The sequence below is a fragment of the Pantherophis guttatus genome, chromosome 17 (assembly GCF_059756535.1).
Source record: "Pantherophis guttatus breed Tessera chromosome 17, ASM5975653v1, whole genome shotgun sequence".
In the NCBI taxonomy this organism is placed as follows: domain Eukaryota; kingdom Metazoa; phylum Chordata; class Lepidosauria; order Squamata; family Colubridae; genus Pantherophis; species Pantherophis guttatus.
The window spans coordinates 12,881,749-12,896,161 of NC_142079.1; the positions used below are offsets into that span (position 1 = coordinate 12,881,749).

At 41.9% G+C, this 14,413-nt stretch overlaps 1 protein-coding gene across 1 annotated transcript in view; it reads right to left on the bottom strand.

Moving 5' to 3' along the window:
- The window catches only part of TMEM132C (transmembrane protein 132C), a 177,974-nt gene that overhangs the window by 76,612 nt on the left and 86,949 nt on the right, over positions 1 to 14,413 (bottom strand). The window lies entirely within an intron of this gene.

Genomic DNA, 14,413 nt, shown 5'->3' on the forward strand with positions numbered 1-14,413 from the left:
TCCCTTTTTGTCACCAGCACAATGGCTATTTTAATAAAAGCAAAGAAAAACCGGGCCAAAGAAGCTAATCCATAGTTATAGAAATCAGGAGTGTGAAGCTCTTAATGCAGTGAAGGTCTTACAAAATGCCCCGAGCTTTACCTTTGAAATAAATACGGAGAGGCATAATCAGTTATGCTTAGAATCTCTCTCTCTCTCTCCTCTCCCTCCCTCCCTCCTTATTTCTCGCTCTCCTCTCCCTCTCTCTCTCCCTCTCTCTCTCTCCTTCCCTCCCTCCTTCTTTCTCTCTCTCTTCCTCTCTCTTCCTCTCTCTCTCTTTCTGTCTGTCTCTCCCTCTCTCCCCTCTCTCTCCCTCCCTTCCTCCTTCCCTCCTTCTTTCTCTCTCTCTCTCCCCTCCCTCTCCCTCCCTCTTTCTCTCTCTCTCTCTCCCTCTCTCTCCCTCCCTCCTTCTTTCTCTCTCTCTCCTCTCCCTCTCCCCCTCTCCTTCTCTCCTTCTTTCTCTCTCTCTCTCCCTCCCTCCTTCTATCTCCCTCCCTCCTTCTTTCTCTCTCTCTCTCTCCCTCTCTTCTTCCTTCTCTTAGGTTTATATAATAAGTCCAACAAATGAAGATGAATTAGGTCAGGAAGTTAAAGAGGCCCTCTCTTTCTTTTTTTAACTAGGTCTTTGTTGGCATGAAAGGGTCAGTTCCCAAACATAGCTAGGTAAAGGTTCCCCTCATACATATGTGCTTGTCGTTCCCGACTCTAGGGGCGGTGCTCATCTCCATTTCAAAGCCGAAGAGCCAGCGCTGTCCGAAGACGTCTCCGTGGTCATGTGGCCGGCATGACTCAATGACAAAGATGCACGGAACACTGTTCTCTTCCCACCAAAGGTGGTCCCCATTTTTCTACTTGCATTTTTTTTAATATGCTTTCGAACTGCTCGGTTGGCAGAAGCTTGGACAAGTAACGGGAGCTCACCCCGTTATACGGCGCTAGGGATTTGAACCGCTGAACTGCCGACCTTTTGATCGACAAGCTCAGCGTCTTAGCCACTGAGCCACTGCGTCCCTATAAACACAAATATGTTGCACCTATGTAGGACAGACAAGCAAAAGAATTGGCAGAGTGCATCCGTGAACACCAACTAGCGGTCAGAAGAGATGATGAAACCTCCTTAATCTCACAACACATGGACAGACTCAACTGTAGTCTCCTCTTAGAGCATTCTAGGCCAAGCTAAACCTGGGCTAGAGAATTCCTGGAAGCTTGGCATTCACAAACATCAGCCATCAACAAACACATAGAGGTGACTTCCTGTTTGCTGCTGGGACTTCCTGTTTGCTGCTGGCCGCCGCCAGACGTTCCTTTGGGATCGTCAGCTTCCACTGCCTGTCAGAGCCGCCTTCACAACGGAACGGCGGCTCGAAAAAACTCCGTTCCCATGAGGAAACGGAGATAGAGCCGGCAGGGGTGGGTAGAACTCTCTGCAGAGTCCCAAAAGTTTTTCTTTTACTTTTGGGATGGAGCGGATGAGATGCCCCATATCCCCAGCCGCTGCTCCGGGCTTTGGGAGACCTCTGCTAATGCAGAGCCAGGCGTCAAAAGCAAGCCTGCGAATTTGACAGATTACTCAAAGAAAATGTGAGCTGGACCTGTAATACTGAAGCGCAAGTATTTTACTTATCTTTTAAAAATTACTTAAGAGAATAGAGGAAGAGAAAGAGGAAAAAAGTTTCTTTTTAAAATGGCGTCTGCCGCGGCTGGAGAAGAGTTTGAGAGGGAAAGTTCTTCCGTTTTTTATTATTACAATGTAGCGGAATAAATACCACTGGCTACATTTGTAGACAAAACTCCGCTCCTGTTTTTGTTTTTCTCTTTTTTCCCTGGAGGCCTGATTGTTGCTGGCTGGAAGTCTTTTGTCTTGTTTTTTTTTTTTTTCTTCTAACAAAGCCTGCTTAGGCGGAAACATGGCACTGAGGCTTGTGAAGTCAGACAAGCAAATAGGTGGGGGGGATTCCCCCACTAAGAATTTAAAGGAACAAGTTTTAACTCTTCAGTCCCAGAAACCTGATTTTAATATAATAGAATTTCTCTTAGAGGAGATTGAAAGAAGGGATGAGATTGTGAATCAGCAACTTGAAAAATTTAAGCAGGAAACTAAGGAATTGGTGAAATCCAAGTTTGACTTTTTGCAGCAAAAAATTTTAAAAGTGTCAGAATTCATGATTCGGTTGGATACAAATACTAATTTACTAGAGTCAAAAATGGATGAAATTCAAGATAAATTGGACAATAGAATTCAAAAAATTGAAAATGATTTGTTAAATATTCAGGATTATAGTTCAGAAGAAAAATTTAAAATGGATGCTGACCAAAAGTCTGGTAATGTAGAAAATCTGCAACAGAGGATTGAAAAAGAGGTTCTAAAGATACAATATAATTTCACAGAATATGCAATAAGACTTAGAGGTTTGCAGGAAAATAACAGAGATGACTTAAGGAAAATATCTTCTGAATTTCTAGCTGGGATTTTAAAGATTCAACCTGAGGAAGTGTTTTGTAGGATTGACAGAGCTTATCGAATAAACTCCTGGACTGCCAAGCAAAGGCAATTGCCTAGAGATGTGGTAATCTATTTTTCAGATAAAGAAATTAGGAATAAAATTGTGCAAAATTCCTTCAATTCTAATTTGCAATTGTATGGAAGAAAGATTTGGATTTACAAGGAACTCCCACCTAAGATATTAATGGAAAGGAAGAAATTTGGCTTTCTGGTGTCTGAGTTAAAAAGGAGAAATATTCAATTCCGGTGGGACGTCCCAGTTGGTATTATATTGAGATATCAAGGAGAAAGATACCAGTTAAATACTGTTGAAAGAGCGGAAGAATTTTATCAAAATAGGTTGAAAATGAATTTAACGTCTTCAGATATAATACAGGATAAGCAGAAGGAGCTGGAACTAAAGACAGAGACTGTACCAGATAAATTGCCTTTGGATTTATCGGATACCCCAGCTGGATTATCTACAAATTTGAGAGAAGTGCCATCTGATTTTAATGTGATGACTTATCAAGGCAAGGACAAGCATGGAAACCAATTAGAGGATATACAAGGGATAAAAAAGAAACGCGAGACACAAAAAATTAGGATGGAAGTCAAACCCACAAAAAGAAAACAAAAAAAGAAATAGGTTGTACAAAAATAGAAATTTCTAACCCAAGCAACAGTGAAGCCAGTGATTTTAAAATATGAATGATTATGTGAAAACATAGAGGAGGCGACATATTGGTCAATATCATCCTGAGGATAGTGGCAGATCTCTGCATTGCCGTAATTTTGGGACATGGAAAGAGCCTCAAATTGATGGTTTTGAATTATCTACTTTGAAACTTCTTTTTGTGTTGATAAATATATTATAATTATCTTGAATTATAAGGCAAGAGAATCACATTGGGACATGCAGAAGATCGGGTTGTTACCCAATACGATGATGGAAATTAATAATCCTGATGAAACCCACAATTATTATTATATGGAATATAATTATAATGTCACTCGGGTGGTTGTTTTTACTTTTATATATATAAGAAGATGTTTACTACTGATGGGGGCAGATATGATTGGAGATCTTGAATAAACTGTTGCATCAGCAAGCTATGTTACCCTATTATGGATGTTGGTTTTAACAATCCAGTGGAAAGACTTCAAGAAGATATTATATGGACTATAAATTTAAAGTTATTGTCTTTTCTTTTTTTATTTAGATATAATGGAATATATATATATATATATATTTAAGTAGTGTGGGCAGTGAATTAAAGATATCAAGAATTGTTGTGTATGGTAAATTTGTAAGACAGTGGGTGAATAAGCTAGCTACAGACTGATTAGTTTAAGAAAAGGGATTTTTAAGTGATACATTTAGGGGAGTGGAGGAAATGGATAGAGTGGAATAAATGTTAAATTAGATTTTATGGGGAGCCCGCTTTGAAATGTTATTAAAGTAGGACTTATCGTATAGTTTTAAAGTGGAAGGTGGTTTTGAATTGTTGCAATAATGTATAGATATAAAACACTATTATGCTAAATTAGAAGTTATTTTATAATAGTTATAGTATAATGTGTTTGTTTTTTTTTGTTTTTTTTCTCTTCTTCTTTTCTGAAATGTATGGATAAAGGGGGATTTATAATACTTTTAGTAAGTAAAGGTCAGTATTTTGAGGAGGGAGTAAGTAATCTGTTATGAATTAGGGTTTTTTTTTGTTACGAAGAAGTCACAGGGGGGGAAGGGTGGGGAGGGGGGGTTAGGGAGGGGGGGGAGGGGGGGGGAAAAGGGGGAAAAATTTGTATTTGAAAACCTTTTCAATAAAAAAAAAAAACAAACAAACACATAGAGGTAAAGTATATTTACACATCATTCAAATGAAATAATAGCAATAGGACTTAGATTTATATACCACATCACAGTGCTTTATTGTTCTGCCCCAGCTCCGGATTCCCAGGGATTGTGACACACACCAACAGTCCTTATCAAAGTTATAACATACTAAGAATAAACAAAGTCCGGCAAAGGTTGGCAACCAGCCCAGAAAACAAGATACGATAAGACACTCACTCTCCAAAATGCTCTGTAATAATTACACATTGTTTCCAGCAAGAAATTACTAACTGCGTGCGACTTAAATAGGCTAAGGGAGTGGCCAATTATCCTCAAACCTTACTCTTGAGGAGACCTCCTCCTCCTGAGTAGCCACTCCTGCCTTTTGGCAGCCCTGCGTGCTCGAGCATTGAGGAGAGGCTCCTCCACTTCGCTCTCTCCACTTGAAGGAGCCTCTGGAGGTTCTGAAGGCCCTGGCTGAGTCTCTGCCTCTGGCACCACATCCTCTTCAGCCTCCTCGCTGTCCAATGCAAGTGCTGGCTGCGCAGGCTGTTGGTGTGACCCCACACCAGCCTCCTCATTGTTGGGATCAGCCACAATCCGCGCAGACTGCTGGTGGGCCACAACATTTATAGCATTCTCTAAGTGGTCTACAGAATCAGTGTGTTACCTGCAACAATCTGGGTCCTCATTTTACCAACCCTGGAAGGATGGAAGGCTGAGTCAGAAAGCAAAAAGATCAAAACACATTCTCTCCAGCAGTCTACACCCAGATAAGCAGGGATTGACACCAGACAAACAATTAAGCAGGAAATCATACCCTAATCAAAGGAAAGGAAAACCATACCATCACCAAAATGGGCAAAGTAAACCACTATATCTAAACAGAAAGCAAACTCCATAGCCCCTCATACCAGTGGTCACCAACTGGTGGTCCGTGGACCACTGGTGGTCCATGAGAAAATTTTGGTGGTCCACAGAAAAGCTGTTTGCATTTTTTATATTACACTAAATCAGGGGTCCTCAAACTATGGCCCCTGGGCCAGATATGTGCAATGAACATTTGTGTTGCTGCAGAGAGTCTCCTCCTTCAGGGTCTTTTTGTGTGGGTCGAAGGAGGAGGGCAGAAATTCTGACGTGGGGTCTGCTTCAGCCTCCTGGTCGGGGCTTTGGGCGAAGGCTGGAGGGAAGGGCCGCTGGTGGCAAAGAGCCGGAGGACCTTGTTCCAGTGGGACTGCATCATGGCCTGGAACTGGCTGACCATCTCAGCCCGCTGAGCCTCCAGGTGCCGGTACCTGGCCTTGCACTCCTGCAGGTCTTCCCTCTGCTTGTAAAGCCTATGCTTGTAGTCCTCAGTGAGGTGCTTCTACTGAGCCTCCTTCTCAATCAGATCCAATTTGAACTGAGCCAGCTGTTTTGCCAGCTCTTTCTCGTGGCAGCTGCTTAGCTCCAACAACTGCTTCCTGTTGGGGCCCTAAAGAGCCTGGGCGGGCAGGGGAGGAGTGGCAGTGGAGGGGAGGGGTGAATAGAGGCCAGCGAGGTGCCCCGCAAAGTGAGTGACATCCAGTTGGCCATGCCCACCCAGTCACATGACCACCTAGACATGCTCACCCAGCCGGTCATTAAGCAGATCATATTAGTGGTCCACGGGATTTAAAATTATGAATTTAGTGGTCCCTGAGGTCCAAAAGATTGGTGACCCCAGCCTCATACTGATGATATTCCCTAGTAGGGTAATGAAACATCTGGAAGTCCAAGGACTCCATAGTCTGATTTTCTCCTTCTCTGTGGACACAAAAGAAACCTTGCTTAAGAATTACCGTAGATGGGAACCTACCTGGAGACCCCAAGGATGGGTAACTGGGAAATTCAAACACCACTTCTGTTAGAAAATTGTTATTACCCAACTGATTGGTCAGGAAATATATAAACCAACATTGTGTGTTTGTAACTAAAAGTATTATGTAGCTTTAAAAACTGTGTTGCATCATCCTGCATCCTGATTGGCTGAGCTCTGTAGCCAATGTACTTAAGGAGAGCTGAATTATGGTTTGTGTGGACGCTACACCATTTTACCTGCTGATATGCTGTAATTGAAATTTTAATCTGTTTTAAATTATTGGGATTTTTTAATTGTCTTGGGCTAAATTATTTAATCTGGTTTTAATTATGTCTTTTAACTTTTGTATCTATGTGTTTTATTTTGTGCCTGTTCACTGCCCTGAGTCCTTCGGGAGTAGGGCGGTATATAAATCTAAGAAAAGAAAAGAAAAGAAAAGAAAAGAAAAGAAAAGAAAAGAAAAGAAAAGAAAAGAAAAGAAAGAAAGAAAGAAAGAAAGAAAGAAAGAAAGAAAGAAAGAAAGAGAACTCTATATTTGATCTCTCTGCATGATCATTGCTTGATCATGGCTATTTATTGCTTTTCTAATATTTATTGACTGTTTTTATATTGAACTCTGTTCCTGATTGAAACTAAAGAAGATCTGTTTTATTGTATTTTTCTACAACTGGTAAGAAGACTTTATATTAGAAAATATCCCTGGACTGATCTTTATCTCACTTTATATGTGTATGACTTGGAATATTTCTGGACTATGATTTTGCTTTTTCCCTAAAAGTAAAATATAATCAAAACCCAGTTTGTTTGTATGTGAACTGTTATTATCCACAATCATTCTTAGTCGCTTTCATGCGTAAACTCAATAACCCACAACATCGGTTATGAGCCAAGAATATCCTTAACAACTTCCATTCCTCACTCTCCTGTCATCTGAAGAAGGTTCTTGTGTCAGGCCTGGAAGCAGGATTGAAATCTACTTACCTTCTCTACCGGTTTGGAAATGCATGCACGCCACACGTGTGCTTGCTTTACTCATGTGTGCACATGTGTCACATGCGCATCTGGACCCTCTGTGCATGCACAAACCGTTCTATGCATACACAGAAGGTAAAAAACCAGGAAGTAATGACAACCGGGCGGGTGAGCGGAGCCTCGCTCTCCCGTCGCTACCGGTTCTCCGAACCACCCACCGCCATCGCTACCGGTTCAGGTGAACCGGTCCGAACCACTAGCATTTCACCCCTGCGTGGAATCCATCTTTTTCGTTGGATCTTCAGGCCTGCCACATTTCCTACTGTGGGAAACTGGGAGGGGGATTGTATGGAGCATGGATGATATATAGTCATAATAACATTCCTTTCTCAGAGAGTCAAGGACATCTTGCCCTGCACCTGGAAGGCTGAAACTGGGAGGCATTTCCAGTTGGGACAGTGCTTTGATTGGACCATATGATGGACATGTGGGTGTTGGGCAGGGACTTGGACTTTCCTTTGGGTGGGGAAAACCTGGGAGCTTTTAGATTCGGGTTTTCCCAGATGTGTCAATATAACATCTCTAATGAAGTGGAACTTTGAGGAACTTCAAGCCTCGAAGTCTTCTTTCGTTAGGGGTGTTACTTGGAACCCTGACATCTTGGATGAGAACTGAAATGTCTTCAAAAGAAGAAAAAACCAAGAAAGTCCAGTTGCCTCCTGAAAAAGCACCTTTGGGACAACTATGACCTGGATGACTGAGAAACTCTATAGACTTTTAGCCATACAATTTGGGACGGACACCCTTGGAATGTTGTAGGAGTAGGAATGGATTTCCAGAGGAAAAATTGCAGACTACAGGAACCATTTGCACCACTCAGGTGACTCTGAGGACACAGAGAAACCTCCAAGTGGCCTCAACGACCCTCTAAAAGGATGCAAATGACCAGCTGTCTGCAAGGAGTCTCAATCCTTCCATTCCCCACTATCCTGTCAGAGCTGAAGAAGCTTCTAGGATGAGAAGCGAAACGTCTTCAAAGAAAAAACAAGGAAGTCCAGTTGCCTCTTGAAAAAAAGCACCTTTGGGACAACCAGGACATGGAGGACTGAGAATCTCTACAGACCACTTCTACTTCATGACAAGAAGACTACATGGATGGTGCTTTTCTTGATGCAGTCCATTGTCCAGGTGGCAGCCATCTAAATCAGCTAAATAGATAACTAAAGAAAGAAGAGAAAGGTTTAAAAGGAAAAGAAAAATTGTCAATGCAACTTTCATGGTGGCCAGGATAGGGATGACTTCATTTGCAATGCGCAGCGTGATCTGTGCACTTCGGGGTAAAACTGTGCGCGTTGCACACACAGAGTGAATGGGAATTCAAGCCCTACATTTGGTCATCAAAAGAAATTATGCACATTAAAAGCGTGGCTGCAGAACGAAATGCTTTATTTTTAGCCCAGAATATGAGCTGGTGTTCTCTATGATGAGCAATATATATCCAACCAAAGCTCTCTCTCTCTCTGTGTTTAAAAGTGGGTTTAAAGGAGCCTACCGTTTCATTGGACCATTTTTCCAAAGAGATCCCGGGAAAAAGGAGGAAGGGAGAGAAGGAGGGAGGGAGGGGGAAGAGGAAGGAAGGAATATAGAAAGGGAGAGGAGAGGGAGAGAAGGAAGGAAGGAAGGAAGGAAGGAAGGAAGGAAGGAAGGAAGGAAGGAAGGAAGGAAGGATGGATGGATGGATTGTTTTGAGCCTGCTAGGACCTCACTTGTGTTCTCCATTACATCAAGTTGGCTCCAAACATTCAGGACCTTTGCAGGTCTATAAAGCAAAGGAAAGCTGAAGGAAGATCATAAGCACAGTCACAGCTTCACTTAGCAACTGCTTTACTTAACAACTAAATCATGGGACCCATTTGTGATTGTTAAATGAGGGCCATCTGTATGATTGCAGAAATCAAAGGCCATTGAAAAAAAAGGTTGCAGAACACACGGTGTCTAGATATCATCGATAGATATCTAGAGTAGAGTAGAGTAGAGTAGAGTAGAGTAGAGTAGAGTAGAGTAGAATAGAATAGAATAGAATAGAATAGAATAGAATAGAATAGAACAGAACAGAACAGAACAGAATAGAATAGAATAGAATAGAATAGAATAGAATAGAATAGAATAGGGAATATAGAGTAGAGTAGAGTAGAGTAGAGTAGAGTAGAATAGAATAGAATAGAATAGAATAGAATAGAATAGAATAGAATAGAATAGGGAATATAGAGTAGAGTAGAGTAGAGTAGAGTAGAATAGAGTAGAATAGAATAGAATAGAATAGAATAGAATAGAATAGAATAGAATAGAATAGAATAGAATAGGGAATGTAGAGTAGAGTAGAGTAGAGTAGAATAGAATAGAATAGAATAGAATAGAATAGAATAGAATAGAATAGAATAGAATAGAATAGAATAGAATAGAATAGAATAGAATAGGGAATGTAGAGTAGAATAGAATAGAATAGAATAGAATAGAATAGAATAGAATAGAATAGGGAATATAGAGTAGAGTAGAGTAGAGTAGAGTAGAATAGAATAGAATAGAATAGAATAGAATAGAATAGAATAGGGAATATAGAGTAGAGTAGAGTAGAGTAGAGTAGAGTAGAGTAGAGTAGAATAGAATAGAATAGAATAGAATAGAATAGAATAGGGAATATAGAGTAGAGTAGAGTAGAATAGAGTAGAATAGAGTAGAATAGAATAGAATAGAATAGAATAGAATAGAATAGAATAGAATAGAATAGAATAGAATAGAATAGAATAGACAGAGTTGGAAAGGACCTCGGAAGTCATCTAATCCAACCCCCTTCATGAGCAAGAGATCCCATACCGTTCTGGACAAATGGTTGTCCAACCTCTTCTTAAAATCCCCCAGGGATGGAGCACCCACAACTTCTGAAGGCAACTTCTGTTCCACTGGTTCATTATCCTCACCATTAGGAAATTTCTCCTGAATTCCAGGTTGCTTCTCTCTTTGATTAGTTTCCATCTGTTGCTTCTTCTCCGGCCTTCAGGTGCACTGGTCAATAGGATGACCCCCTCTTCTTCAAATATTGGAAGACTGCTATCACGTCTCCCCTAGTCTTTCTTCTCACTAGACTAGACACAAGGATGAGTTTACAAGCACTCCGAGAAGCCATTATTCCTGGGGAATTCTGGTGAGAGACGATGTCCGTTGGGCCACCGGGAATTGAAAGTGACTGAACCTCAACAAGCGATCCCCTGTCTTTGGAATATCTAATGCATCCAATAAAAATGGTAAAGATGCTGCTATCAACAACTATTACCTCTAAATCAAACTCCTTCCATGCGGAAGGATTTTTTTTTCTCCCTTAGAAGTGGACTTCGTTTATTCTTAATATCCGCTGCAGCCCCTTCTTGAAAATGCTCGGTTTTTCAATCAAGCTTTGCCTTGAGGGGCAAGAAAAAAAACAACAACCATGCACAACATAATAGAAACAACGAGAAGGAAGAACCATTTCTGCACTGTCTGGAACTCTCCGAGGAGAAAGTAAAACCGCTGCTCAAATGAAAGATGGCAGGAGATATAATGGGACGCTCTAAGTGGTTTCTTATTGCACTCAAGTTCTTATTACAGAATTTCCACCCACCGCTTCCACACCGATCGGGGACTCCCGATTCTTTCCTAACTTGCGGTTGGAAGCTCAGAGGCCGGAAGGAGAGTAAATATGAAGCTTGTAGCTTCAAGGCAGCGAGGACAATCAGAAGGCCTTGTAGGAAACCCCCTGGGATACCAGGGAATCCTATAGACTTGCAAGGGACGTGGTAGCTCAGTGGTTAAGAGGCTGAGCTTGTCGATCAAAAGGTCAGCAGTTCGGTGGTTCAAATCCCTAGTGCCGCTTAAGGGGGTGAGCTCCCGTGACTTGTCCCAGCTTCTGCCAACCTAGCAGTTTGAAAGCACATAAAAAAAAATGCAAGTAGAAAAATAAGGACCACCTTTGGTGGGAAGGGAACAGCGTTCCGTGCGCCTTTGGCATTGAGTCATGCCGACCACATGACGATGGAGATGTCTTTGGATAGCACTGGCTCTTTGGCTTTGAAACGGAGATGAGCATCGCCCCTTAGAGTCGGGAACAACTAGCACATATGTGCGAGGGGACCCTTTACCTTTACCTATAGACTTGCAACCGCCATCCGTGCTGGAAGGGAGTGAGGTTTGTGGAGTGGAGGAAAGGGGAGCGAAGAGGAGGAGGAAGAGGAATGGCTCTGGGTGGTTTTCTTGCAGACATTTCATGACCCAACTAGGTAACAACATCAGTGCTAGAAGAGAGTGAGGTTTGTGCGGGGGGAGGAGGAGGAGGAGGAGGTCTCCAAAGACTACACAATGTTGATTTCTGGTTTATCCAAGAAATTATATCTAAACCAGAATTATTTTGCATTAGTCTGCCTTTTCACAAGCTTGAAATCTATGGGGTCTTCATTAGTCTCTGAGCTTGGTTGTTTTCTTGCAGACATTTTATTACCCAACTAGGTAACATCATCAGTGCTAGAAGAGAGTGAGGTTTGTGGGGAGGGGGGATTATGGGATCCTTGTTGCTTTGAGGTTGGTGGTTTTCTTTGCAGACATTTCATTACCCAACCAGGTAACATCAATAGTGCTAGAAGAGAGTGAGGTTTATGGAGAGGAAATACGGAGGAGGAGGTGGAGGACTATGGATCCTTGATGCTCTCTGAGCTGGGTTGTTTGCTTACAGACATTTCATGACCCAACTAGACATCAGTGCTAGAAGGGAGTGGGACTTGTTCTTTATTTATACCCCCAATAGAACACCATAATCTAGGACCTACAAGCTCAGACCAGCAATCAAATAGTCAACAACAGCCTAATCAAGGAACCATCAAGAACCAACACCAACACTGAATAGGTCAAACCACTTGTCTATAAACACAGAGCAAACCCCACTCTCTTCTAGCATTGATGATGTTACTTAGTTGGGTCATGAAATGTCTGTAAGAAAACCACCCAGCTCAGAAAGCATCAAGGACCCCATACGGTTCAATCTTGTGAAAAGGCAGAACAAATGCAAAATAATTCCGGTTTAGAGTATAATTTCTTGGATAAACCAGAAATCAACACTGTGTAGTCTTTGGAGCCATCATCACATATATCTTCCCTCAGCAATGAGCAGAAGATTAACCGATTAACAGAGTTGGAAGGGACCTTGTAGGTCATGTAGTCCAACCCCCTGCCCAAGCAGGAGACCGACCCTACACCATTTATGACAGTCCAGTCTCTTCTTGAAAGCCTCCAGTGATGGAGCTCCCACAACTTCTGAAGGTGAGTCGTTCCATTCAATATAGAATAATAGAGTTGGAAGGGACTTTGTAGGTCATCTAGTCCAACCTCTTCCACCTAAGAAGGAGACCCTACACCATTTCTGACAGATGGCAGTCCAGTCTCTTCTTGAAAGCTTCCAGTGATGAAGCTCCCACAACTTTTGAAGGCCTGTGGTTGAGTTTACCCCATGAACGACTTCCCTCTTCACATTTTATCTCAGGTAAAATTCAGCCCTCTACATCAACTGTATTTTTTATCAGCATCCTTAAGAGTTGAACCTCAAGATAAGTGCTGCTTGGGATGACCTCCAGACGATTTCTTTTCCTCGCCTAAGCAAGCCTCAGATGAAATCAAGGAACTGGAAGGTGCAGAAAAGATTTCGTGACAGTGACCAACAGCCAGTTCAAAAGACAGCCGCAAGTAACCACCCTGTAGATCTCTAGAGCGACCAGTAAAAACGTCTTTTGAAGTACAAAGGATCATCAGAACATCAGATCACTAGATGGTGAACCCGTCTCTCCCCCACAGCAGCTTTGACAACTGTGAAGCCGTTTGAAAAAAGCTAAGCTAGAAGGTCAAGACGCTCGGGGAATGATTCCGTGCTTTGTCTCTGAGATGAAATCTGAGGAAAAACAACTGTATTTGTGCATTCTTACAAATTTCGTTTGATTTCGAGCAAAAGACGAAAACGTCAGGCATTGAAAAGGCGTGACGTGACCGGCGTTATTGAAAATACACATGTTTTCTTACGATCTAAAATGTTTCTTCACAATCTGATGACTTCCAAGAGGGATGAGCTGCCCGTCGCAATTTCTAAGATGTTCTAAAATAAACAAGGCCATCTAACTTATAGGAGCCTGGTCATGCAGTGGACTAAACTACTGTTAAAGTAGTATTTAGGTGCCAGCTGCCTTCAATTACTGTGAGTTCAATTCTCACCAGACTCAAGGTTGACTCAGCCTTCCATCCTTCCGAGGTAGGTAAAATGAGGACCCGGTTTGTGGGGGCAATAAGCTGACTTTGTATTAAAAAAAGAACACCACTTGGGGGGGGCCCAAAAGCCCTACTAAGCAGGTATATACAAAAGTTTGAAGGCTATTGCTTAACGCATTGTAAGCCGCCCCGAGTCTCCGGAGAAGGGCGGCATATAAATCAAACTAATAAATAAATAAATAAATAAATAAATAAATAAATAAATAAATAAATAAATAAATAAATAAATAAATAAATAAATAAAATAACTCTATCTCCATCCCATGTTTTACAGATTAACAGAGTTGGAAGGGACCTTATTGGTCATCTAGTCCAACCCCCCACCCAAGCAGGAGACCCTGCACCATTTCTGACAAATGGCCAGCCAATGTTTTCTTGAAAGCCTCCAGGGAAGAAGCTCCCACAACTTCTGAAGGCAACTTCTGTTCCATCGGTTGACTGTTCTCAGTGTCAGGAAATTTATCCTTACTTCTAGGTTGAATCTCTCCTTGTTCAGTTTCCATCCATTATTCCTTGTCTGGCCTTCAGGTGCTTAGGAAATAGCCTGACCCCCTCCTCTCTGGGGCAGCCCCTCAAATATTGGAAGACTGCTGTCCTGTCCTGTCTCCCCTGGTCCTTCTCTTCACTAGACTAGCCATGCCCAGTTCCTGCAACCATTCATCGTATGTTTTAGCCTCCAGCCCCCTCATCAACTTGGTTGCTCTTCTCTGCATTCTTTCTAGAGTCTCAACATCTTTTTATGACATGATAGCAGTCTTCCAATATCTCAGGGTTGTCACAAAGGAATCAAGCTATTCTCCAAAGTACCTGAAGACAGGACAAGAAGCAATGGGTGGAAACTAATCAAGGAGAGAAGCAACTTAGAACTAAGGAGACATTTCCTGACATTGAGAACAATTAATCA